This window comes from Mus musculus, chromosome 1, assembly GCF_000001635.26.
Source record: "Mus musculus strain C57BL/6J chromosome 1, GRCm38.p6 C57BL/6J".
NCBI lineage: Eukaryota > Metazoa > Chordata > Mammalia > Rodentia > Muridae > Mus > Mus musculus.
The window spans coordinates 107,398,992-107,423,409 of NC_000067.6; the positions used below are offsets into that span (position 1 = coordinate 107,398,992).

At 37.8% G+C, this 24,418-nt stretch overlaps 1 protein-coding gene across 1 annotated transcript in view; it reads left to right on the forward strand.

Annotated features, from left to right (window-relative positions):
• The first annotated feature begins 23,697 nt into the window (after positions 1-23,697).
• Positions 23,698-24,418, forward strand: part of Serpinb7 (serine (or cysteine) peptidase inhibitor, clade B, member 7) — a 30,001-nt gene continuing 29,280 nt past the window's right edge. The window contains exon 1 of the mRNA NM_027548.3: positions 23,698-23,741. The gene's annotated coding sequence lies outside the window, so the exon portion shown is untranslated. The remainder of the gene's footprint in view (positions 23,742-24,418) is intronic.

Below are 24,418 nucleotides of genomic sequence, written 5' to 3' on the forward strand. Positions count from 1 at the left end.
TACTGATGTTTAGATAAGAATATATGGTCTCTGCTATGGGTGTGAGATATTGATGTTTCTTCTGAACTTCACGTGCATTACTTATTAGTGGCAAAGGCCATCCAGATGTTACAAGTTTATCCTGATATCTGGGATTTGAGCCACAAGTTTTTAGGAACACTATGAATTTGAGCCAATGAGATTAGAGATGAATAAAACCCAGGCATCTGGTCTTAGTCCTAGGTAGAAGACTAGCTTGTCTCAATTTATTTCCTGGATTCTTTTTCTTCTTGTCATTGCTGGTTTAATTTGTAGTCTTTCCTATGCCCAAGTACAAATGGCTTAGATGGGTGTGTATAAGAACAGCCTTTAGAAACCTTTGCTTCTCTGGTTTGTTGAGTTTACTTTCCAAGATCAGTGGAAGAAGAAATTATGTGACATCATGGCCTGAAATAAACTTCCTGTGGGGCAGGACAGGGAAGCTCATATAGAGCCTGTCCGTAGTGCCCTGTCCATGAACATGATTATCCTCTTAGTGCAGCCTGGGAAGGAGGAGGGACTTCATTCATTTCTGTCACTGCTGCTAGGTTCATGTAGCCAACCTCACCCTTGGGACCTTAGCCAATGGGAAGTCTGGAGAATCTTCCCAGCATTTTGGCAGAAGTGTGCAGGGAGGAGCAGAGAGTCTTAGGAGGAAGGAGGCAGGAGGAACTCGAGCCCAGCAGCGAAGTCCCCAGAGCTGCACTGGGAGGAGGTGAGTGGCACTCTTATGCATGCTAGCTGATTCTGGGCTTCTAAGTATGAGTGGCTGGTACTCAAGAATCTGTATGTTATGAGAATTATGTCTACTGCCCAAGTGACAGCTGAATGTTCATGTCCTGGCAGTCACACACCTCATGGCTTGATGGCAATTGTTCCCTTCACTCTTCAGAGGGTGTCTTGAGCTCCCCTGTGCCAATTCTACAGAATTGTGGTAGAGGGACATTCAGGTTAACAGTGACAGTGGATGGCAATATTTAACTAAGTTGATCAACACACTCTATGTATAATAATCACTTTCATTCTTCACTTTTCAAGAAAAAGCCTGCCACTACTGATGGTTCTTGAAATTTATAAAAGATAACCTGCACAAGAAATGTCGTGATTATCCAAATACCAATGTCTGGGCTTTATTCTCTGAGAATTATGGCAGTATTGAGTAAATAGCTGTAAAAAATGGTTGCTTATAAGATACCCATTTATACCTCTTAAATCAATGGGTTGAAAATCCTACCATACAAGTTACTTGCCAATCCCAGAACTAGAAACCTTAACACAATCACAATAACTACCTCTACAATCTATCTGGAGTTAGACAGTTCCTACTGAATATAATTTTGCTCATCATAAATATTATGCAACTTTTGATGGTATAGTTGGGGACATTTATTTAAAAACAACAAAATGCTTTTGAGTTCTTGATTTCTCCAACAGATCCAGAGCTGATACAGCCGAGCTTTGGAATATTTCTGAACTACAATTGTCTTCTACAAGGTTTAGCCTCACACCCCTGATCTTGTTTTGCCCCCCATCAAACAACTCAAAATATGCTCTTCCTATGAAAAAAGTATATTTATAATGATTAAGACACTAATTATTGGAAATCTAATAATTATTCATTGTCATATCAGAAAGATTTTGATTCCATGTCTGTGACAGGGTTTTCACTGTTAATCCATGAATGGAGATGCTAATATTTAAGTCATATTAAATATTCTTCAGGGAGGGGTCTATCTAGTAAAACTATTCAATTAATCTGAAAAAACAAATGTAAATTACTCACTTTGTCTGCAGAGTGCTTTAGAGACAGGCAAATGGTTGACACAGGAAAAAACAGTTCCCACATCAGGGTTTTTATTATTCCTGCTTGGTGGGCAATGCTAGGTTTTGGCTGTGCTGCCCCTGGATATGCTAAGTGGAACATCAATCAGAAGAGCATTCATTCCTAAGTGTCACTTAGTAGGACATCAGACAGAAAAGCACTCATTCCTAAGTGACACTTAGTAGCTACAAGCCCTGGAGCTTCATCATTTTCCTTATGGGGTGGATAAGAGGTGGTAACAGCGCTGGAGTGATGCGAGCACTGGGTGGGCAGTTCCCTCTGGCCTTGCCATCACCTCTGGCTTCCCTTCTCTTTGCAGAATTTCTATTAAGAAGCCTTCTGCAACCTCCTCCCTTCTCCAAGCACTTTACAGAATCTATGCCATTGTTCTTGCCCTGTTGTGTTCAGTTTCTAGATTGAATTACAGGTCTCACACTACTGGAACGGGAGAAGATATGCTGTTTTACTAGTTTCTTGGTACTGACAGTGATTTAAGCTGAGGTATTAGAAGCTTTAAAAGCTCTAAATTTTTAGGCACATTTTATCCAGGTCATAGAACATTTCCCTTTATTTTTTCCAGTTTCTTTTGAAATAGTAAAACACTGGTGTTGGTTTCCTTCCTGTCTTCTCTGGTTTTTACCTCTACTTTCCACTCAAAAAGTTGAGAGAAACCTGGGGGCTGCAGAAGGCTTTAAAGAGACAAATTAAACTGATCCTGATTTCTTCACACTAATCAAGGAAACCTATTATATTAGAGGGCGATAGAGATCATGGATGAGCTGAACAAAACTCACTAGCAAAAAAGCACTGTATCATTTGAGTGAAGGGCAAACTGTGCCCAATAAGCAAGCCTGCAACTTGAAGACCATTTTAACATCTGTTGAATAGGTTTCAACAGTCGTATCTCTCTATGAATAAAAGAGTAAGTTCTCCTCTTGATAAAGCCATAACCATCACATTACTGTCACATCCCTATCTATCATGAAAGGTGAAAACAATCACAATAGTGTCCAAATACCAAGTTGGACAGCTGTTTCTCCAGGTTCCTCTCAACCAACAGCAGATCCAAAATATTAACAGAGAGAAGAAAATGCTGAATACAAACATAACATTACTTTTCTTGTCATTGTTCCATAAAAAGTAGAAAAGAACAATTATTCTTACATTGTTTACATTGTAGTAGGTATTATAAGTAATCTAAAATGATTTATCTTTCAGAGATGGGTGAGGGTAGACTACACACAAATCCTAAACTGCTTTATGGAGAGGAGTTTGAACAGCTAAAGCTCCCCTAGAACACATACCCTGCAAATTTGGTAGGATATTTGTACATTTAACGATTTTCACATGAATCAACTTTTGAAATCTGAAAGTAGGATGCTTAAGCTCCCAGATGTTGTGTAACAAGAACATGCCTGAGGGGGTGACAAAGTGAAACCAGGGCTGTGTTCTTCAGCTTTCTGCTTCCTGTTCCTATGAGAAATCCTGACTTCTACTGTACAAGATCAAATATGACCGTCACATTGCATGGTTGTGTGAAACATTTGAGAAGGGCTGGTTTGGAATGGTCTTTCCCATGCCATATCGTGACTTGTCACCAGAGGTAAGGAGGTAGTTTTTGGGGCTCACATGCACGACTCAGCAGAGGATCTGTGAAGCACTTCTCTGCAATTGTGAGCCCAGCTCAGTTACCATTGAAATACCCTTTAAAGTCTTCTGACAACCATTTCCCAGTGACACAGGGGCCCATGCCTCCCCTTCTTTCTGATAAACAGTACAGTGAAGATACAGGCCTCTTGTCTTCATGAATGCTGTGCTCTGAGGTCTTAGATCCTATATTTAGGTCTGACCAATGTACTCTAGGAGCCTCATCAGCTTCAAAAGAAAAAATATCTGATTTTATTATTTTTACAAAATAATATACCAGCTTTCTTCCACGTTTACCACACAAGGGATTGTTTGGAATAGCTTCAATTTTTCAATTATGTGAGGACAAATGAGAAGCACAGTCATAAATGAAGTAGCTATAATCGTGCCAATGCTTGTGAGGGTCAGGAGACCATGCTTCTGAGGATCAGTAGATACCTAAATTTATTAGATCAAAGCATGGAAGACTTTTAAGTTGTAAGTTGTAAAGTTATGTACCAGTCCTACTGTCTATCAAAACTGATGGTGGGTCATCAAATATTTGAGACCGTATTTGACTTCCATGGGGTCAATTAGGGCTATATGGTAGATCTGGCAAACTCTGGCTCTTGTGGTAAGCCTCCCTTGACATCTTATTTTGTAAATACAGTTTTGATAGATTAGAGATATGCTTTATTTGCTTATTTTTTTATGTTTGTTTTGATGTCACAACTCAAAAAAACTTAGTGGCTACAGATGACTGACTCACTTGTCTTTATGAACCTTAGGATCAATCATCTAATGGAGAATGAAACAAAATGCTACAAGGCCCGTTCCTAAGGATGCCCTCTGTTTCACTATAATACACAGGATCCAGCTGGGTCTAGAAACTCAATTATGATAGCAACAATATGTCTACTTCTAGCCTTTCTCTGACCTGTGTCTAGACCATGGAGAGGTAATAGCTGAAGGTAGAGAGATATTGCAGGGTCAGTGGTATATAAAGGGTTCTCAGGGACTGCTTCTCGGTGTCCTACCCAGGTCTTCTGAAGTATATTACCTGATTGTGGCGATCCTGGAGATTTGTGTAATGGGCTTCCACTCCTCCAGCACCTCCCCTTCTCCCTAGGAGGAAGAAAAATAATGAGAGTCCCAGTCCCTATTTGTCAGAAAGCTCAAATTGCCATCAGTGTCTTCATAGAACACAAGCACACTGAGGCGGGAAGACCAAGAACCCACTATGGAGCCAGAGTCCACGAATTTAAATAACACAATCTCTAAATATTTCAGAAAAAATTAAAGAGTTTTCAAGACTTTAGTGACTCCTCACTGAATATGGAACCAGGTCTTAGTTAGCTTTTAAGAAACTTAACTCATGCATGGCTTTCAATAACATTGCAATTGTATATGTGCATATTCATTCAGAAAAAAACTTCTTTCCCTTATTGTTAGCAGCTTTAAAATCTATTTTACTCTGTCTTCCCATTTTGAGTCTATCTATCCCATCCTATCTCACTGCATCCCACTCATCCCATCCCATTCTACCCACCTCATCCCATCCCATCCCATCCCATTCTACCCACCTCATCCCATCCCATCCCATCCCATCCCACCCCATCCACCCATCCATCCATTCCATCACATCCCATCCTACCCAATCTCATACCATCCTATCCCATCCTGTTCCGTCCCACCCCATCCTACCCCATCCCATCCCATCCTACTCCATCTCATCTCATTGCACCTCATCCTACCCCATCCCATCCTGTCTTTTCACATTGATTGTATTAAATTGTTTTTAAATGTTGGTGAACATCTCTGAGTACATTTTTAATCTCTCCAGTGAACCACAATCTTCAGTTTGAAAAAAAAAATCACATATGCTCTAGATAATAGCCCCATCACTAATTCTTGCCTAACTAAAACTGTTTTCTTCACACAAAACCATGATGTAATCCAGGGATGCAAGAAAGAGAATTCAGGTCTCCCTGGGTATATGCAAGTTTTTTTTTTCCTTTAACAATAATTTTTTTAGTGTCTATTTTATTATATTGCTTAGTTTGTTTTTCTTTATTTCTGTTTTTTTTTCTTTCTTTATTTTTTTCCTCTTCTGCTCACTTCTACTTGCTCTTCAGGACCAAGTCTTCACAGAACTCCTTCTCTCTCACTTTTTTTCCCTTTTTATTTAATAGATTTTTCTCAATAGTATATCCTAATTATAGTTTTCTGTCCCTCTTTTCCTCCAAGATCCTTCTGTGTCACATTATAAAGCAAACAGAGAGAAGGCATACCTTGATTCTTCCACTGCTGATTATTTCCACATTCCTGGTTCCATGTTACATTGCTTTGTGGCACTTCTCATCTTGCCTTGCTGATGCTTGTCACATGTGTGTTTGTAGATTTAGGCCCAGAAGGAGTCATTATTCTCAGTATATTATAACATAGTCAAGGCCCAGTCTCTCCTATGCTAATGGTAAAACTGTGTCCATATAATAAATAGAGTGGAGGAAGGCTAGTAGACAAAGGTTTTCAATGACCAAACTGATTAAGATAATTCTGCCATAGTTCATACTCTCTTTGGTGTACTAGAGATTGAACCTAGGACCCAGAACTATCTTTGACAGGTGCTTTCCTACTGAGCGGTGCCATTTACCACATGTTCTTGGTTTCATGTACAATGTCATTGTTGTCTACAAAAATCCCTAAGTAAGAAATGACACTGAGAAATACGGGTGTGCATTATTTTCTCTCATCTCTTGACTTTTAGTGTTTGAGTGATAATTCAGAATTCACTTGACAAGATTTTTTGGGACTCCTGAGTCTGATTACTAGGCTGTTATATGTATTAAAAGTTGGGAGGTACTGAAACCTCTTAGAAATAAATAAGTATCAATAGGAAGTTGTGAAAGCTTATGTGTATCAAGAATTTAACTCCACTTGTGAGTGTGTGTGTGTGTGTGTGTGTGTTTGTATCCCAACACACTTCTGTTTTCCTAGTCTTCTGTAGCAAAAAGATGGAAATTAAAGTGTCAAAACTATTATACCTGAAGACTATACAATTATATACAAACCTGATTGGGTTTTCATAGCTTCTGGTGACTGTAGTTTGTCCTCTTCATCTATGTCTTAGCATTTTTTCTCTCTCTCTGTCTCTCTGTCTCTGACTCTATCTCTCTTTCTCTGCCTCTCTCTGCCTTTTTCTTTTCCTCTGTCTCTGTCTGTTTGTCTGTCTCTCTGTGTGGCTTTCTTTTTCTTTCTCTCTGACTACCCCCAACCCCAGGGCACTAGCATTGGATTTAGGTTCTATTTGAGTATTTCACAATGATCTAGTTCCATGCTTAAGTCAAATCTCCAAATGTTTTGTTTGAAATGAGGCCACTCAGATTTTACACCCAAACAGCCAGGAGGGTTGAAGGACCCTTTCCTGCAGTGAGGAAAGCTGGGATAGATTTACATAATTAGAAAAAATATATGTTTTAATACAAAAAGTTAAGATGCCTGTGAGACATCAAGAGGCTCGTGCTTTTGTTGTTACTGGTTAATTTGAAAAAAAAAAATCTCAACATAAGATCATTTCATGTTTAAGTGGTCTAAATACTTTAAAACTTTAGAAAATTAGGAAATAATCTTCATGTATGAGAAGATATAAAAATACATTTGTTTTGTTTTAGGATAATCCTGGTGAGTCATGTCATAACAAGATGCTATATGATGGGATAGGATTTCAGTTTATTATGTGTGTGTATATATATATATATATATATATATATATATATATATATATATAAAATGAATATATATCTATAATATATTATAACACACACACACACACACACACACACATATATATATATATATATATATATGTATATATTACTAAAGGAGGCTCACTGGTCCAAAATTTAGAGAGTTGATGTTAAGGTTAGATGAAAATATAAGGCATCCATTAAAAATACTGTAAATATTAGAGGATGAGTCTGGAAGGTACACAGACATCACTTTAATGGGTTGCAGCCTTCAGTGTGAACATTTCTGTGTTTAGCAAAGCAGAAGTCATTGCCACCAGACAACATGTCTTGTCTTCTGCTTTGGCCCAGATTTCAGAGACTTTCCCTACAGGTTAATTCTTTATAATGCCTTTGTTGATTCTCTAAGTCAAATGGCTAACTTCTGGCATCTGAATCCCCACATTTCACATGTCCTGTTTTGAGAATTCCATAAGTTAAGAATTCCATAAGTTACTTCAAGGGCTGGTGAGATGGCTCAGTGGGTAAGAGCACCCGGCTGCTCTTCTGAAGGTCCAAAGTTCAAATCCCAGCAACCACATGGTGGCTCACAACGACCCGTAATGAGATCTGATGCCCTCTTCTGGTGTGTCTGAGGACAGCTACAGTGTACTTACATATGATAAATAAATAAATAAATCTTAAAAAAAAAAAAGAACATACTTCAAGCCATGGAAGACACACAAGAACAAGTTTGGCCTGTGTTGCTAAATAGGTCACTGTGAGAACTGTACTGCAATATGATTGCTGTGAAGTAGCTTTCCCGAGTTATGAAAGCAGAAACTCATCACCGTGCCACTCACAGCCCTTGTGCTAAGTTGAGGGTTATCTCTAGAGTGAAACTTAAGCAATCTTCAGTGGAAAGGAAATGATTTCTCCCAGGATATGGATTCTGAGCAGTGTTGGCTAGCACAGTATGCTCGGATGACGGGGTTTTATTTGTTGCTTTTTTAAATTATTATTTTAATTTTTATTTTTATTTTTTAGAACCTTAAATATTTTTCTATTTAAATAAAATAAAAAATTAGATAGAACTTAGATTTTCTTTGAAGTATGAAGAAAACTTGAAGTCTGCTAGCTTTCTCATGCTACCTCATCTATGAAGAAAGAGGACATCCAGGGCTCTCTAATTCCTCTTTGAAGTTTTGTGGCCTCCAGACCTCTCTGGAGTAGAAGGCTTATGGGAAAGATTCTGAGTACTGGATAAATTCAGATTTTTCCTTTTTTAATGGTTTACATTTGTTATTGGGAAGTTTTGTGCATGTATGTAGTGCATTCTGCTCACTGTCACTCTCCTCCTGTCTCCCCCTGCCCCCGCACCCCATCACTCCCTCCTGCCTACAAGGCCCTCTCTCATATTTATTCTTTTCACCTTGCTCTGTGACCCTGCTCCCTCCTTCCCCAATGCAGTGGCCCTCACCCTTAACCATCACTACATTTTCATGTCACATGATCCTTTCCCCTCCCCTCTCTTCCCCCTGACTGCCAGTGTTCATGTGGTGGAGGAGAGAACAACTTTTGACAGTAGTGCTTCTCCTTGACCAGGTTCAGAGACTTGAACTCAGGTTCTTTGGTTTGCTCAAGCAAACACTTTTACCTGGTGAGCCATCATCCAGGTAGGCTCATCTCAACTCCTTCCAAGATGAACCATATCCTTTGCAGTTTATTTTGCTGTAGTGTTGGTTATCTGAGAAACTCCACAGTGACCTACTGAGCCATATCTTCTTCCAGGGGGGCTTTGAATCTCCATATTCACCACTGTAACAAAGCCTTTCAAACAGTAATGAGCAATACCGTCTTTGTATCTTCAAGTTTTACCCGTTTTTAACCTTCCCCACTGGATCCAAAGTGCACTGCTATGGGTCTCACTTTTCCATGGTGCCAAGAGCAACAGATGTTTCTTCTTTGCTGTGTTCCCAGAACTGCCTTCTGCTTCAGAAGTCAGTCTCCATAGACTGCCAGTGATAACTCCATCATTTCTCAATGTTCTCTTCTTCTAAGCTCAGTAGAACCACAAACCCTGTCATTCTCTATTCTATGATCTGTCTTGTGAGTTCTGTTTTCCTTCCCGGCACTCATAATCTTATGGATACAGCTCTTAAGTGAACAGCTGACAAGCGTGTCAGACTCAGGGCCCCAAATCTCAGCATCCTCTAAAGAAATTAACATCTTAGCATTGCAAATATGTGTTTAGTTGTAAATCAAAATGCCAAATTATATTATCTTCCATTTTTCTTCCCCTCTCAAGTTAAATCAATTTATTTACACTGATGGTTGAGCAGGTTATATTTAAGAATATATATGTACATACTTGTGTGTGTGTGTATATATATATATATATATATATATATATATATATATATATATACATATCAACACCCAATGATCAAAGAGGCCATGAAATTAAAAGAAAACAAGGCAGGGCATATAGGAGTATCTTGAGGAAGGAAAGGGAAGGAAAAATAATGTCATTATGATCTTAAAAATTAAAGAATTCTTTTTAGAAAGAACCTCCTCCTGAAGTTTCCTTTTCTGCTTCTTGCTACTGCTCCCTGGTCCTTACCACTGTCTTCCCCGGGCTCACAGGCTGACTGTAGAAATAATCGTTCTTGTTTGATTTCTCCTCTTGTCAGTGTGGAATCTATTCTATCTATATTATCCTTTCACTGGCTTCTCTGACCATTTCAGGTCCAGTCCAACTCATAGTTGGAGTCTCCCTGGACAATCCAATCCCAGTGGATCTTTTTCTGATATTCCTTCTTGAAAGCCCTCTCTCCAATCTAACCATCACCTATACTCTGTCCTTCTGCACACATTGGAGATTCACACTTACCTTTCAGATTTAATTTGGATGCTCTTATTTCCTGTAAAAAAAAAAAAAAAAAAAAAAAAAAAAAAAAAAAACCTCCATTCACTATACAATCTAAACTAATAATTTCTATTTCATTATGTTAATTTTAGGAGTCTGTGAGCTTTTCCTTGATTATACTTAATGGTTTATAGTATATATTTTATATGCATGTTTAATATGTTAAACATATTTTGAAACCCATTTGAAAAGTTCTACACAACTGCAAAATATCCTTCAATCTTCTGTGTAGAGGTTCAATTATGTAAAAGAATGGTTGCTGGCATTTCATCTGGTGGCTCTAAGTTATCAGGACAGATGGCACTGACTATTATGTTCTTTCTTTTGGAATTATGTCCAGATGACAATGCCATGCAATCACCACTTGCAAAAATAATAAGAAAAATAAAACCCCCAGAAAACAGGCATATAACAAAGAAATCACCAATTTTTTTTGTTTTGTTTTGTTTTTAAATTTTCTTGGAAACATCTTCCAGGACATTGCTTGAATAACTCTTGGTAAGTCTCTTGATACATGTTCTTTCTTATCTTCACAGGAGATGAGAAATGGGATTTATAATTGAAGAACAGTTGTTCCCCTCCAAAGTCATTTCATTTTGAATACAAATAGACAATGAATGTTGTCTATCAGAAAAAAATGGGTACAGCATGCATGGTAGTTTGATGCCTATATTTCTTGATAGGTCCTGAGTTCCTTAAGGAAGAACTATGCTTTATCCCTCTAGAAATGAAAACATTCAATAAGTTGTGGAGTCAGAGAACCTTTCTGGTGACCATGGGTGTCATTTCCTGTGCACTACAGCAGGGTATGCTACATTAATATGTCCAGGTTCCTCAGAAGTCTAAACCCCCCATGCTGTGTAGCTTCTATCATTTTTATACCACATTTGCAATTCTTTTGAAATCATTGCCTGTCTCTGCCACACTTTCTCTGATCCTTCCATAGATTGTTCTTCACATTGGCCTTGTCCTTCTGTTAGTGATGGTCTGTCCCTGTCCTTCATTTCCCATTGCTGCTCCAGCCACTCTGCAGAGCTTTGGTTCTCAGAGTTCAGAGGCCTTGATTGATTTGGCTAAAGCAAATGCTAGCCTCTTGTCTTATTTGCTTTTCCTGTTGTTGTAATAAAACTTACTTCCAAAAGCAACTGAAAGGTGAGAGAGTTAATTCTGGCTCACAGCTCAAGGTTTAGTCCATCATGGTGAGAAAGTCAAGGCAATAGGAATGTGAAGCAGCTCCTCATCACATGTGTAGTTGGGAACTAATGAGGGCTGAGAACATGTGCTGTTCAGCTTTCTCCACTTAACTCAGGGTCTGGCTAGGGGTGGACCACACACATTTGGAAGGTCTACCCACATCAATGCAATCAAGATACTCTCCCAAGAAAGAGCACAGCAACTGGTTGTCCACTGCCAGATGGCCAGCTCTGAAAAATATACATACAAGTAGCATTATATGGATTGAGCAGATTTTATCTATAAATATATCTGTACATACATAGACATGCAATAACAAATAGTGAAAGAAAGGGCCATAAATTTGAGGGAGAGCAACGAGTGGTATATGGGAAGTCTTAGAGGGAGGAAAGAGAAGGGAAATGGGAAAAATGATGAAATTATATTAAAATCTCAAAAGAAAAGAAAAGTCATCGGGCATGGTGGTGCACGGCTTTAATCCCAGCACTTGGGAGGCAGAGGCTGGTGGATTTCTGAGTTTGAGGCCAGCCTGGTCTACAAAGTGAGTTCCAAGACAGCAGCCGGGGCTATACAGAGAAACCCTGTCTCAAGAAGACCAAAATAAATAAATAAATAAATAAATAAATAAATAAATAAAATAAATAGAAAAGTCAAACAGAGAGAGAGAGAGAGAGAGAGAGAGAGAGAGAGAGAGAGATGTTGTCTCCTACAGAAATGCCTAGAAGTCTGTCTTCAGAGTGGTTCTGGATTCTATTGACAATGCTAACCATCACAACTCCAGGTTGCTACACTCACAGGCATTATATTTTCATAAAATCCTGCATATATACACTAGCATGCATACACTTGTATCTGACTTTGTTCTTTGGTTTTATAGGAACAATTATTTTAATATTACAATTTAATGTTAGTATAGTACTATTTATTTCTGATTTAAGTCAGGAAATATCACAGAGTTAGTATTAGCTTCTCTTATGACCTTATTGGACAAATTTAAGAAAGCAAGATCTCACTTAAGAATATAGATATGCCTAAATGTATTTATATGGATATATTTGATATGGTTCACTACATATTAAAATCAGTGTTTCTGGTTTTAATATAGACTTTTGGATAACTGGGTAGATTTGTGTGTATTTTCTTATATTCCCTTTTTACTTACCTGAAAGGAAGCAAATCATAGACAATTACTTTATTATTTTCCCTACTAAATCATCAATCCCATTACCCTCTTGCTTCTACTTAAAGCTTGACTTACTTCTTCCAGTATCTGTAAGCTTTTTTCAGAATACCAAGGTCCTGTCATACTCACAGGCAATAAAATAAAAGCTGGTTGATAGACCACCATAACAGACATGTCAAATGTCAATACACTAACCCAACTAGAAAATGTACAAACAATAAACTTACATTAAATACTGTAGAAGAAACAAAAGTAATTTTAACATGGCCTATTAATAAAAGATTAGGAGCCTTAACACATGCACTAACACTTGTTCGAAATCCGGATCCTGTCATTGTTTTAAATCCAGATCCTATTCCAATTTGATCCACTGCAAATGTAACTTCATACCACACAGGTGTCAGTTTTCTAATTTGTCTCTGAAAGTGTCCAGTCCAGCCCTCCAAATGCATACTATCCAATATGAGACTGATTTCCGGACCAGTCCATGATTGATTCAGAACAACTGGTCACATTAAAAGAAAGAGAAGAGTCAGTATAACTTCTCTATTTGATTAAAATTTGAAGGTAGTTTCCACAGTCTCCATGTTTTCTGTCCCAGAAAGTCTAAAAGCATGAGGCAAAGCATCTTGTCCAGTCTGGAATATAGGCAAAGAAAGGTGGGTCAGGAACATGCGCCTAATATATCATCCTTGTCATCATTGTCAGGGCACTCAGCAAGCTCACAGTCAACATCATTCTTTGCCCCAGCACCAACATGTTTCACCAATGGCTCTGGCAGCCACCACACTTCTTCAGCATCCTGGGAGGGGGGGAAACACAAGCATGTTCTCTTCCCCATACTAATACCTGATTGGGACCATGCCATATGTCAGTAAGTAGATCCTTCCATTTCACCTAGAAGTATGCCAAGTTGTAGAGCATAGACATTCAGCAGAGTTCCTGGCATCCAATTTTTTTAAATTTAAATAAAATGAACATGATTTAAATAATTTTGTGGTGTATGGGGATATGGTTCCCCCTTTTCATTTTACGAAGATATTGCTTTAAAGCTCCATGGGCCCATTCCACAATCCCTTGTCCTTGAGGATTATAAGGGACCTCAGCAGTGTGGGTAACATTAAATTGCATACAGAATGTCTCCCATGCATGACTGCCATAGCCAGTTCCATTATCTGTTTTAATCTGATTTGGAACACCCAGCATAGAAAAACAACATAGGCAATGACTAATTGCATTTTTAGTTGATTATTCTGTTAAAGCAGTTGCAACAAGAAAGCCTGAAAAGGTGTCAATAGTCACATGTACACATGTTAGTTTTCCAAAATCAGAAGTGAGAAACAAGAAACATCTATTTGCCATAATTGATTAGGTATGAGTCCTTGAGGATTAACACCATTATGTGATACAGGAAGAAATTGAGGACATTCAGGATGAGCCTTTACAATTTGACATGCACATTCTCTAGAAATGCCAAATTGTTTTCTCAAGCTATTACTATCTTGATGATGTAAAGAATGAGGCTGTTTGGCTAATTGTTCCTGTGTAAGGCCTATAATCTGCCTGGTATACCAATCTGCTTGGGCATTGCCCTCACTGAGGGGTCTGGACAATCCAGTATGAGCTCTTGAATGTCCTGTAAAGTAAGGAACACTACGTTCTCTTAAATCGAGTTGTATTTGCATACATAATTGCAAAATTTGAGAAATGGAAGTATCTAAAAGGAACAATTTCAGCAATTACAAACCATGAGCTATATATTAGCTATCAGTATACAAATTGAAAGCTTGATTTTTCAGCATTTCAAAAACAGCAGCTACAGCATGTAGTTCAATTCTTTCTGCTGAAGTCAGGGCAGGAGGGGGGCAGAACTCAAGAGAATAAACATGTGATCTAATTAGATATGCTCCCTTCCCACTACATGAGCTGTCTGGAAATACAGTAAATGCATCCTCTAAGGGCTACATTTAAGACCAGTCAGAAACAAAAATAAAGTGGCTGCACACATTTACCAAATCTACTTATTTAGTCTGGACAAATTTTTCTTGCTTTTTCCAGCTGTAATTTCAAGAGAGGAGCACCCTGCCACCTGCTGACCCCAATAACCATAGTCACAGACATTTTTGTAGGAGACACAGGTATCAGCTTCCCATCCAGAGAAGCTGAGAAGCTGCTGACCTCTTTAAGAGTGCTTGTACGGACAACTAGGACAACTAGCCCCTGCCGGGCTTCTCCAGCAGTGCCAGACTCCTAGCCACAGGTGCAGAGGGCCAACAGCAGTTTAATCAATTTTGGGTTTTGTTGTTGTCAATTGAGACTACTTTGTTTGTTTGTTTGTTTGTTTGGAAATGAGTTAAAAACTAAATCAGGGTATGAATGGCTATCAGATAAAGTTCTAACCATTTTTTTTCTTTTGAATATGAGACACAGAGCAACAATGAATGAAGCAATGAAATGATGAAACCACAGACATAAATTGACAAATGTGGACAGACTGGTGCATCAAGGATAGTCAATAGACAGAGAGGGAAGAGAACTAGATGTTCCACCAAAGGGACCCAGATATCCTACCTAAGGTACCCAGAACCAGAACTAGGCATTTCTCCAGTGGGAGCCAGAGAGGAAGCAGGACATCTCCTGATCCCCTCATATCCCTAGGAGAGCTCTGGAACAGTTTACTTTCATTTTCCTTCTCTTTGTCAAAGCATCCCTGGACAGGAGGGAGGACTGCTTTTTCTGGAATTCATCCTCCCTCTCATGTCTAAAGTCTAAACTATCTCTAATTAGGGTCCAAAGACTAAGAGCATCTATGAGAATTACCTTCACTCCTCTAGATTTTAGCATATCTCTAAGCATATATACAAAAAGTATTCTACCATTACTCTGTCCCATTCTCACAGGGTTTACTCACTGCTGACCCAAATCTTTATTTTCCTTTGCCTGTGCTTCCTTTTCTCACAGTGTTCTTCATTGCATCTTTTATATTTGAGCTCCAATGTTGAGGCATCATCTGACCAAGCCAGCTCAGTTAATCAACAGGGTCTCCAAGGCGGGGAGGGAGAGAGGGAGACAGGGGGGATTAAAGAAAGAAAAGACAATTAGACAACATTATAGCATGACTTCAGCCACTGCTGAAGCTGAAGTGGGTTTATTTTTTTCCCAGTCAGCTTTCATACCATTCTAGGTATATGTAAAGAATAGGGTTGGTTCATAGATCAAAGACAAAGTAATCAAACAAGGCAATAAACAAAGTCTGGTGGTCAATGTGTCTAGGGACTTATCAGGATGACCAAGATTAAAGGAATACCATACATACCTCGTCTGTATTTACCTTGATTGAGCCTACTTCCTTGTCCTAGCCCAGTATCAAATTTCTGCCAAATTCCTAGGAGGTGCCACCAAAAGCTCTCCACAATTTATTCAAGCCATTTCACTAATCATTAATTCCCTTAGACAAACCCAGTATACAGGAAGCAACATTATCTAAATTATTTTACAGAACTTAACATTTTGTGATTATAAATTTAATTACATATGTTTTGTTAAGGCATTCCTTTCTCCATCCCCACATATTTGTGGTCGCTCTCAAACTCTGTACTCAGGCAAGAAAGATTTTAGAGTTTATGGTTATCATTGGAAGCTAGAACAAAACTCTTAATGGATACACAAAGAGAAGCAATTAGATAAACTAAATATATATTTACATTGAACTTTTCGTCTGGACTTGAAAGATTGATAGGTAATGATCTTGACACCTCAATAAAATAATTCAGTAAGCCAAATGGATTGATTATTCATTGACTTGAGAAGTCGAAATTCTAAAATTGAAAGCAGTCTTTCTCTTAAGATACAAGAGTTGGGACTGGAGAGATGGCTCAGTAGTTAAGAGTGCCAACTGTTCTTCCAGAAATCCTAAATTCAATTCCCAGCCACCACATAGTGGCTTACAACTATCTGCAATGTGATCTAATGCCCTCTTCTGGTGTGTCTGAAGAAAGCAACAGTGTACTCACATACATTTTAAAGATTTTATATATATAATCTTAAAATAAGAAAAGAAGAAAGAAATAAGTTGGATTTTATTTATACACCATCAATACATTCATAAATGTCAGCAGAATTACCTAAGGATGACTCAGTTTGGGGGTATTTACATTTGTTGTTCAACACTATTCTTTTGGCTGTCACTATGACAAGATGATGAAATAACGTGACAGAAATAAATGCAAATCCATATGGCCTTCAGTGTTTTAATTTCTGATAAGAGGAGATTAGAAGTCTCCACAATCACACTCATTTAAATGTCTGAGGAGACCGTCATGTTCCTTTTTGCTGAGTGAAAGCTAAGACTGTTCAAAGTAGAAAAGAAAGAAAGGATTGGTGGAGACAGCAGAACAAGAAGGCACAATAAATATTTACATGAAACAAGCTATGTAGACTAGTTGGATTCATCTGTGCCCTTCCCTCAAACCAGTTGCAAAAAATGTAGTAAGAAATAAAAATAGACATAACATGCAATCACTTAAAATGAATCTGTCCCGGAACATGTAATTAAGCCCTGAAACTTGCTCCTACAAGATTTTATTCAAATAAATAGCTCAGATCAACTGAAAGGATTAGATACAGCAAACACAGTTTATATAAAAAGAAATCTCAAAGCTTGGTATTTGGAACAAGTAGTATGTTAAGCAAATAAATAAAATACAAACAGCTCAGTCTTCCAAGCAATGTGTTAGTATATTTTATGATGTGCAGAGGATTTTCCTTAGTTTTGGAAAACTGTCTCAATAAAGTCATTTCCTTTTTATTACCTTTTTGTAGCCTCCTTACCAGAGAGATTTTACACTCTCAACCTAATTACAATTCTCCTTCTCTCCTTTGTCTTCCTTATACTTCTCTTCCTCCTCCTTCCCACCATCCTTCTTTTCCTCCTCCTCATTCTCCTTTTCCTAACCTTTGAAACTGAATCCAGGACCTTCTTCGTCATGCTAGCAAGCACATACATCAAGCCCCTCAAGTATGTTACTAGCTTTCATGTACTCTTTCTTTCTTTCTTTCTTTCTTTCTGTCTGTCTGTCTGTCTGTCTGTCCGTCCGTCCTTCTTTCTTTCTTTCTTTCTTTCTTTCTTTCTTTCTTTCTTTCTTTCCTTTTCTTCCTTCCTTCCTTTGTTCCTTCCTTTTTCCCTCCCTTCCTTCCTTCCCCCCTCCCTCCCTCCCTCCCTTCCTCCCTTCCTTCCTTCCTCCTTCCCTACCTCCCTTCTTTTTTGGGGGGGGGGGTTGTTTGTTTGTTTTATCTTTTTTTTTTTTGAGACAGGGTTTCTCTGTGCAGTCCTGGCTTCCCTGGAACTCACTCTGTAGACCAGGCTGGCCTCAAGCTCAGAAATCTGCCTGCCTCTGCCTCCCAAGTGCTGGTATTAAAGGCGTGTGCCACAACTTCCCAGCCTTGTACTCTGTTCTCATTGAACATACTTAATTTCCTATCTTCCATTATAGTAATTTCCGAAGTCTTTTAGTCTGTAAAGTTTTCTTACCTTATCTTTTGCTAGCCTAAAGATCTTGCCATCTTTACCAGCTGCAAGAAATTCACAGGTGGGAAGTAATTGGGCTGATGTGGATGGTTCTGAAGCAAACACTAATTTTGGAAAACAGTGAAGAGATTAGTTTCTTCTCTCAATTTTGCTGCGTTTAATCTGAACTTTGTGGTTCACCACTTTAAATGTACACTTGTTAAAACTAAACTAATAAATAACTCTATACTCATAGTTCATAACATAATTTTTTGTTTTATTATCTGGTTTCAACTGTTGATACATAAAAATACAAAAGCCCGCTTAACCCTGCAATTTAGCTTTTAGAATTTAGCTCTTAAATTACTTTTCCACCATAATTCATTAATCCTTAGTTAATCATCATTAAATCCATGCTTTAAATGTGGGATTTTTTTCAAGGTCTCTTGCCAACATGTTTTGTCTTCTCTTGATCCTGTGACCTTTGTATGGTTTAAATTATAAGTGTCAAGAATTGAAAAATTCATTTATTTCCCACTAAGCATTTCTTTTACATATAGACTTAAAATGTGTATACGTCTCCTTAGTTGTTTATTAAATTGTTCTCTAATTTTGCAGAAAAGAATTACTTTGGGTTCAGACAGACTTTGTTGTTTTGTTTATGAGCTTTTTTATTTTTAAAAAGGTGGGTCTTTGGTATATTTATATAAAGAATTTTAAAAGAATTCATAGTCAATGGTTCATTTGGCGATAGTGTGAGAATGAATATCAGATAGAAGGTAGAGGTACAATAAAGATTCATCTTGGTGCTTGACAACCAAGCATGGTAAGATTAGGAAAAATCCACCTTTTTTTTCCCCCAACTTCTTCATGGGTTGTATATTGATGTTGTTGAGCCCCAGTCAGTAAACATCTGAGAGGGTAACTAAAATAGTATTCTTGGTAGAGATAACAGTGCTTTTCGGGATTGAAGTGCAGATTAAGAACAAGGCTAGAAAAACATGGGAGACCCCTCAAGGTGGTTTCAGCGAAAAGAGAAACTCCTTTGCAGGGGTGTGTGTATCGCACATCATGTCATAGTGAGCCTTTGGTAAGTGAGAATGACCAGCTGTAAAGCTTATATCATTATCATTCGTGTGACCTCGTCTGTACTTGGAAACTGGCAAGATCAATGGAAATTTGGGTTATATTTGTCTTGCAAGAGAGAATAGTTGACATGACACTCCAGTTGTGTTCCCATGACTGAATTTCCTTCTTGGACGTATATCCCTTTGGGATTGGTTGGTTGCAAACACACAGTTGCAGACAGTGGGAGGGATTTCTGAGTTCAGTAGAGAAGAAACAGTAGCAAGAAGACCTTTAATTAAAGTTGACCTGGTAATCCCAGTTTGTCCATCACTTGAGTTGCTTGCCTCTATTCAATCTTCTAGTCATTTATAACTTTATCTCTACAATGGAGAAAGAAGGGTAAAGGCCTAGAGGATTTTGAATCACTGTAATCAACTATACTATAATTAGAACAGAAAACAGGAAATCCATTCATAAGCTTTATTTTTTCCAACTTAACAGAGTCTCCATCAGAAAGTTTACTTCAACAGCTAATTCAGTGTTTATTCATTTTTTTATTTGCCTCTACTGTTACAAAGATATTACAGCATCATGCAGCTATCAGTAGACAGTTGTATTTTAGTAGGCAAGCTCTCTCTTTTTTTTCCTTTGGAAAGTGGCAAAATTGAAGAAAATAGAAGAACACCTCTATGGTGATTGTACTGTCAAATTCTGATAACCTTTTACAATAAAGGACTAGTCACTCTGGCATGTATTAGCTGTTCTTTGGAAACCATTCAGCTGGAAGAGTTTAGATTTCTGTGTATGGTGGACTGTGGTGGTTTTAACACAAACCTAAATACTGTGATGGGAGATCCTGGAATGGGTTGCCATCCTTGTCTGTATGGCATGTTCCACAGGCAGAGCTGTGAGCAGTTGACTGGACACTTTGGGTAGATATGGTCACTTTTCAGGGTCTAAATCCTTCTCAGTGAACTCCAGTCTGTAGGATGGCAGGGCAAGTCTGGATGGTGTGGTGTGGCTTTCCATTGCCAGTCAGTAGGGTGGAGGACAGGCTGGCAGAAAGACAAGAATGAACTAACTCACCCAGTTTCAGGCTACATGAAACTTTCTTAGTTGAGGGAAGTATCTAGAGAGGTCAAGAGCAATAATAAACTCAACAGATACTTCTCTGGAAAATTACAGGCTGTCGCAAAGAAAAAGGAGTAAGGAAGATAGAAAATGATACAAAAAGAAGCCAGACCAAGTTAGGAGTAGAAAGGAATATTTTAGTTTAATGAGTGATAAAAATGCTGTGCTAAATTCTGTTCTAGAGTATTACCGCAGGCAAATTTGTACAAAATAGGGTGAGAAAAAAATTGGGCCATAAGAAATCAATGCCAAATGTAATAAAATTGAAAATTAAACTCGGAATCACAGCTGTTTTTAGTATCAATATTGCCTTCTTATAGACGAGAATGTTAAATCATGGGTTAATGAACACCATTATCTTAATTTATTTGCACTATTATATTTAAATCATTTTACTATAAAGAGTAGAGATGGAAAAATTACCTTCTTACATCTGATTCACACCCAAACTGAATGAACCACATAATGATCATCTTAATCACAGGCTATTTTGAAACCTTGTGGAAAACTAATGCTCGTAAACTTCTGTGAGGACAGTGGTGTGCTCTGAGTCATGGAAGATCCACCCCAGAAGTGACATCTAATCATCAGTAAGCAGGTGCATGGAGCCTGCACCCAGGGACAGCCTTAAGACCTATTTCGATTTTTTTTTTAAAACAAACCTGGTTATATATGGTCACTTTGATCTATCAAATAGTGGTAAATAAGGTTGTCACCTCCGCCCTCTTGCTCTTTTCCTAAGTTCAGGGCATAGAAATTTAGCACAGGAGAGTACAGAAGAGGGTGGAGATGTTTTACCTGTGAATGAGTGTGATCATCATCAAAGCTTCTATGTGTAGGAATGCTGTTGTAAATACCTTGTTGTTTTCCATACTCAAGTATGCCTCTCTTATTCGTTCTTGTGAGTGGCAGATGACTTCACTACTGAATCTCACTCCAGTTGTAGATGGCCAGAGGCCATCTTCAGAGTTATAAAAGCTCTCTAGGTTGCTTCATTGGAAAGATCCCTCTTCTGGTAGTGCAGTGAGCATGTATGAGTAGCAGTTACCCTTGAGGTGTCAGATTTGAGGTGTCAGAAAGGAGCTCTGTGGGTCTCCATAGCTGGCCATCGCTGTCAGCCCTCTCAGCTTTATTTTGCAACCTCCTTACGATTTCTTTGTTTTTAGTCCAGGATGCCAGCTCACCTTCTCATAAAACTTTATATCCAAATGAGAATTTTAATCAGCTACATACATTGAGTTGTGGACATACGTTGGATATATTTCCTTATTTTCTTGTAGCAATTTTAAACATTATGAGTCATAACTCAAAATATAATGTTACTCTCGATATATTCACATAACTCCCCAGAAAGAACCCTTCCAGGGTTCCTGACACTTCTGTGCCAGCTCTGCACTCAAGAAAACCTCCTTCCCACTCATGGAGACTAAGGCAACTGTTTCTTCTGAACAGCAGGTCCACTCACAGAAATATTTTCATACATATACCCTTCATGGATTGGGCTTTTGTAGGACATCATACTGTATGCATATTTTAGTGGCAAACATTTAATTTTTAAGCCTCAATTCTACTAGTACCATGGGAGCCTTGTGTCCTGTTGAAGAGAGTTTAGTCACCAAAATAATGGCATCATTGGGGAACTTAGACTATCTTTAGCATGGTTTGGAAATATAATAGGTAAGCTGAGGTATTTTGAAAAGATTTATGCCTCAAAGATGTGGATGAGTCTTTGTAAATGTCCAGCCTTAGAATGATGAAATTCAGAATGCTGAGACCAGGAAGTCCAAGGACCACTGTATTAGATTGGTGAGCCTTATCCTTTTCTCCAACAGTATCTTCTGTGCATCTCAGCCACCTCTTTTTCCTTCTGTTAAACTATCCAGCAGAGGGATATTATTTACTTGGGCTTTAGTAGTGAAATAAAGTACTATCTAAGAATGGACGAAGTCATCAAGACTTTCAATGTAATAATATATTATTCTATAATATATAATATTATAGAATATATAATATATGTTATATCAATGTTATTAATGTTATTATGTTATTAATATAAGTATAATACAATAAATTATTAGTATAGTATATTATATAATACAGTGTTTTTATACACTACTATGTCACTGTAATGAGCATACTATTTAAAAAGGCAAAGTTGTGGTGGGGGTGAAGGTTGAAAGGGGACATTAAAATTATTGGGGCTTAGACTATAGGCAAGATGCTATTTTATATTACATCACCAAATTGAATTATTATTTAATCGATGCAAAATTTAGCCACAAAAATTTAACCTGGTTCAAGGTCACAGCTAGTAGAATTGCCCAGCTGGAATGTAACCCTAGATGTAGTAAATTATTCTTTATTTTATTTCCAGGTTACATATAGTCCAAGCAATGGGAGCCCAGATGCAAACTTGTCATGTGAAACAGCAGTTCATACTTGGCTCACCCCCTGCTTCTTCTCACACTCACTGCCAGCAACAGCACTCAGCTGCTTTGAGCCATGTTTCTTGTCTCTGAATATCTAACCATCATTCAGCTTTGATGCTACTCAGCTTTGAATGAAATTACTCAACTTTGTCTTTTGCTTTTGAGACTATATTTAGATATCTCTTCTCATGAAATCATAGTATATCTCTTGACTATTCTGCTTTTCATAACACTCCCTAAAGCCCCATCTTTTTCCCTTTAGAGGAATATGTCTTACCTTTTATTTACCTCAGTGTTCAGCATTTATCACAACCAAGAGCAACCTATCCCCAGATGCTCTAGCAGTTGTCTTATGGCACATTTCACAGCATGTCTTTGTTTTATGATGTCAATGATGATGACACACATTACCTTTATCTCTGTTTGTTTTCTGTTTTCCTATCACTGACTTATTTCTCTTATGATGATGGCAGCTGCCTTTCCCCATATGTTCAATGTATTAGTCAGAGAAGATATTCATTTTAGAGAATCTTGAATGATCAAAAGTATTCAATATTTGCATTATGCCATACAATTAAAATGAAAGGAATTCTAGAATACAAGGAATAATGTATGAGGTCAACCAGAATCAATAATATAAGCTTGCTTCTCCAGAAAGAGCCAGCTCCCTCATCCTCAGGTACAGATTCCCTGGTTCCCAATTCTGTAGAAAATGAGCCCTTGAAGGGGGGTTACTCTGCTGTCTTCCTTGTTGTCTGCTAAAATTGAAAGGGGAGAGGAATAGAGAAGTCAGCAATATCACAGACGAGCCACTAAGTTTCATGTCATTTATATACATATTTAAAATATATATGCTATAATAATATTAAAATCATTCAATTTCATGAGAACATATCCTGACAACTTTGAATTGAAATTATAGCTCATTACAAATTTTCTTCAATTTGCTTGAGCATAATTTCACTTGAATGGAGTTATCTTTAAACTATTGTGGTCATCACAATAGGAAACAGGGAGTGTCTGAGTCAGAGGCTTTATATTTCAGAGTAATGCAGGGAACTCTTCCAGACTCACCCAACCAGCTGCAACTTCCTCTATGAAGAGAGTAAGGTAAATGCTTCAGATGTCCACGGTGTAAAGCTGAGAGGGAGGGGGTGGAGTGAATCTTCAGTTCTTTTTGGTGCATGAGACATTAAATGCATCAAGCTTTCCGAAAAGTCTTCAGCTCTCTGGCTTATGGCTTCTCCCGATTCGCTTTGACTAGCGTCACAGAGAATGACATTCACCACAGTGTGGGAGATCAGCTATCAGTCAAGATTTTATGTTCATTTTTTTTTCCAAAAGATAAATGGGGAAATATGTATGAATCTAGCTTTTTTATTTTGTGTGTTCCTATTTAGGTCACTCACTATTTGTCGGAATTTACCAATGCTTTAAAATAGAATCAATCATAATGTAAGACAGTCATATGGATAAAACTTCATCAAAGTTAGCACTTTTTAAAATAAATAGAAAGGTTTGAGAATAATTCTGGAGAGCAGTAGTTGTCTTATAATATATTATTTGGAGTACTGTTGACAAAAATTAAATTCCTTTAATAGTTATGCTGTTCTTATATATGATTTAATGCAGTAATTATATAAGCTTTCTGCTAGTAATTAATTATTAGGAGCAATTAATTTTTATTGCATAGTAAAAATTACTCTAAGATTACATATGCTTTTACCATGAAGCCAAACCATATATTTTATCAACCAAGGGCCACAAATCAGAGTCATTGTATTCTA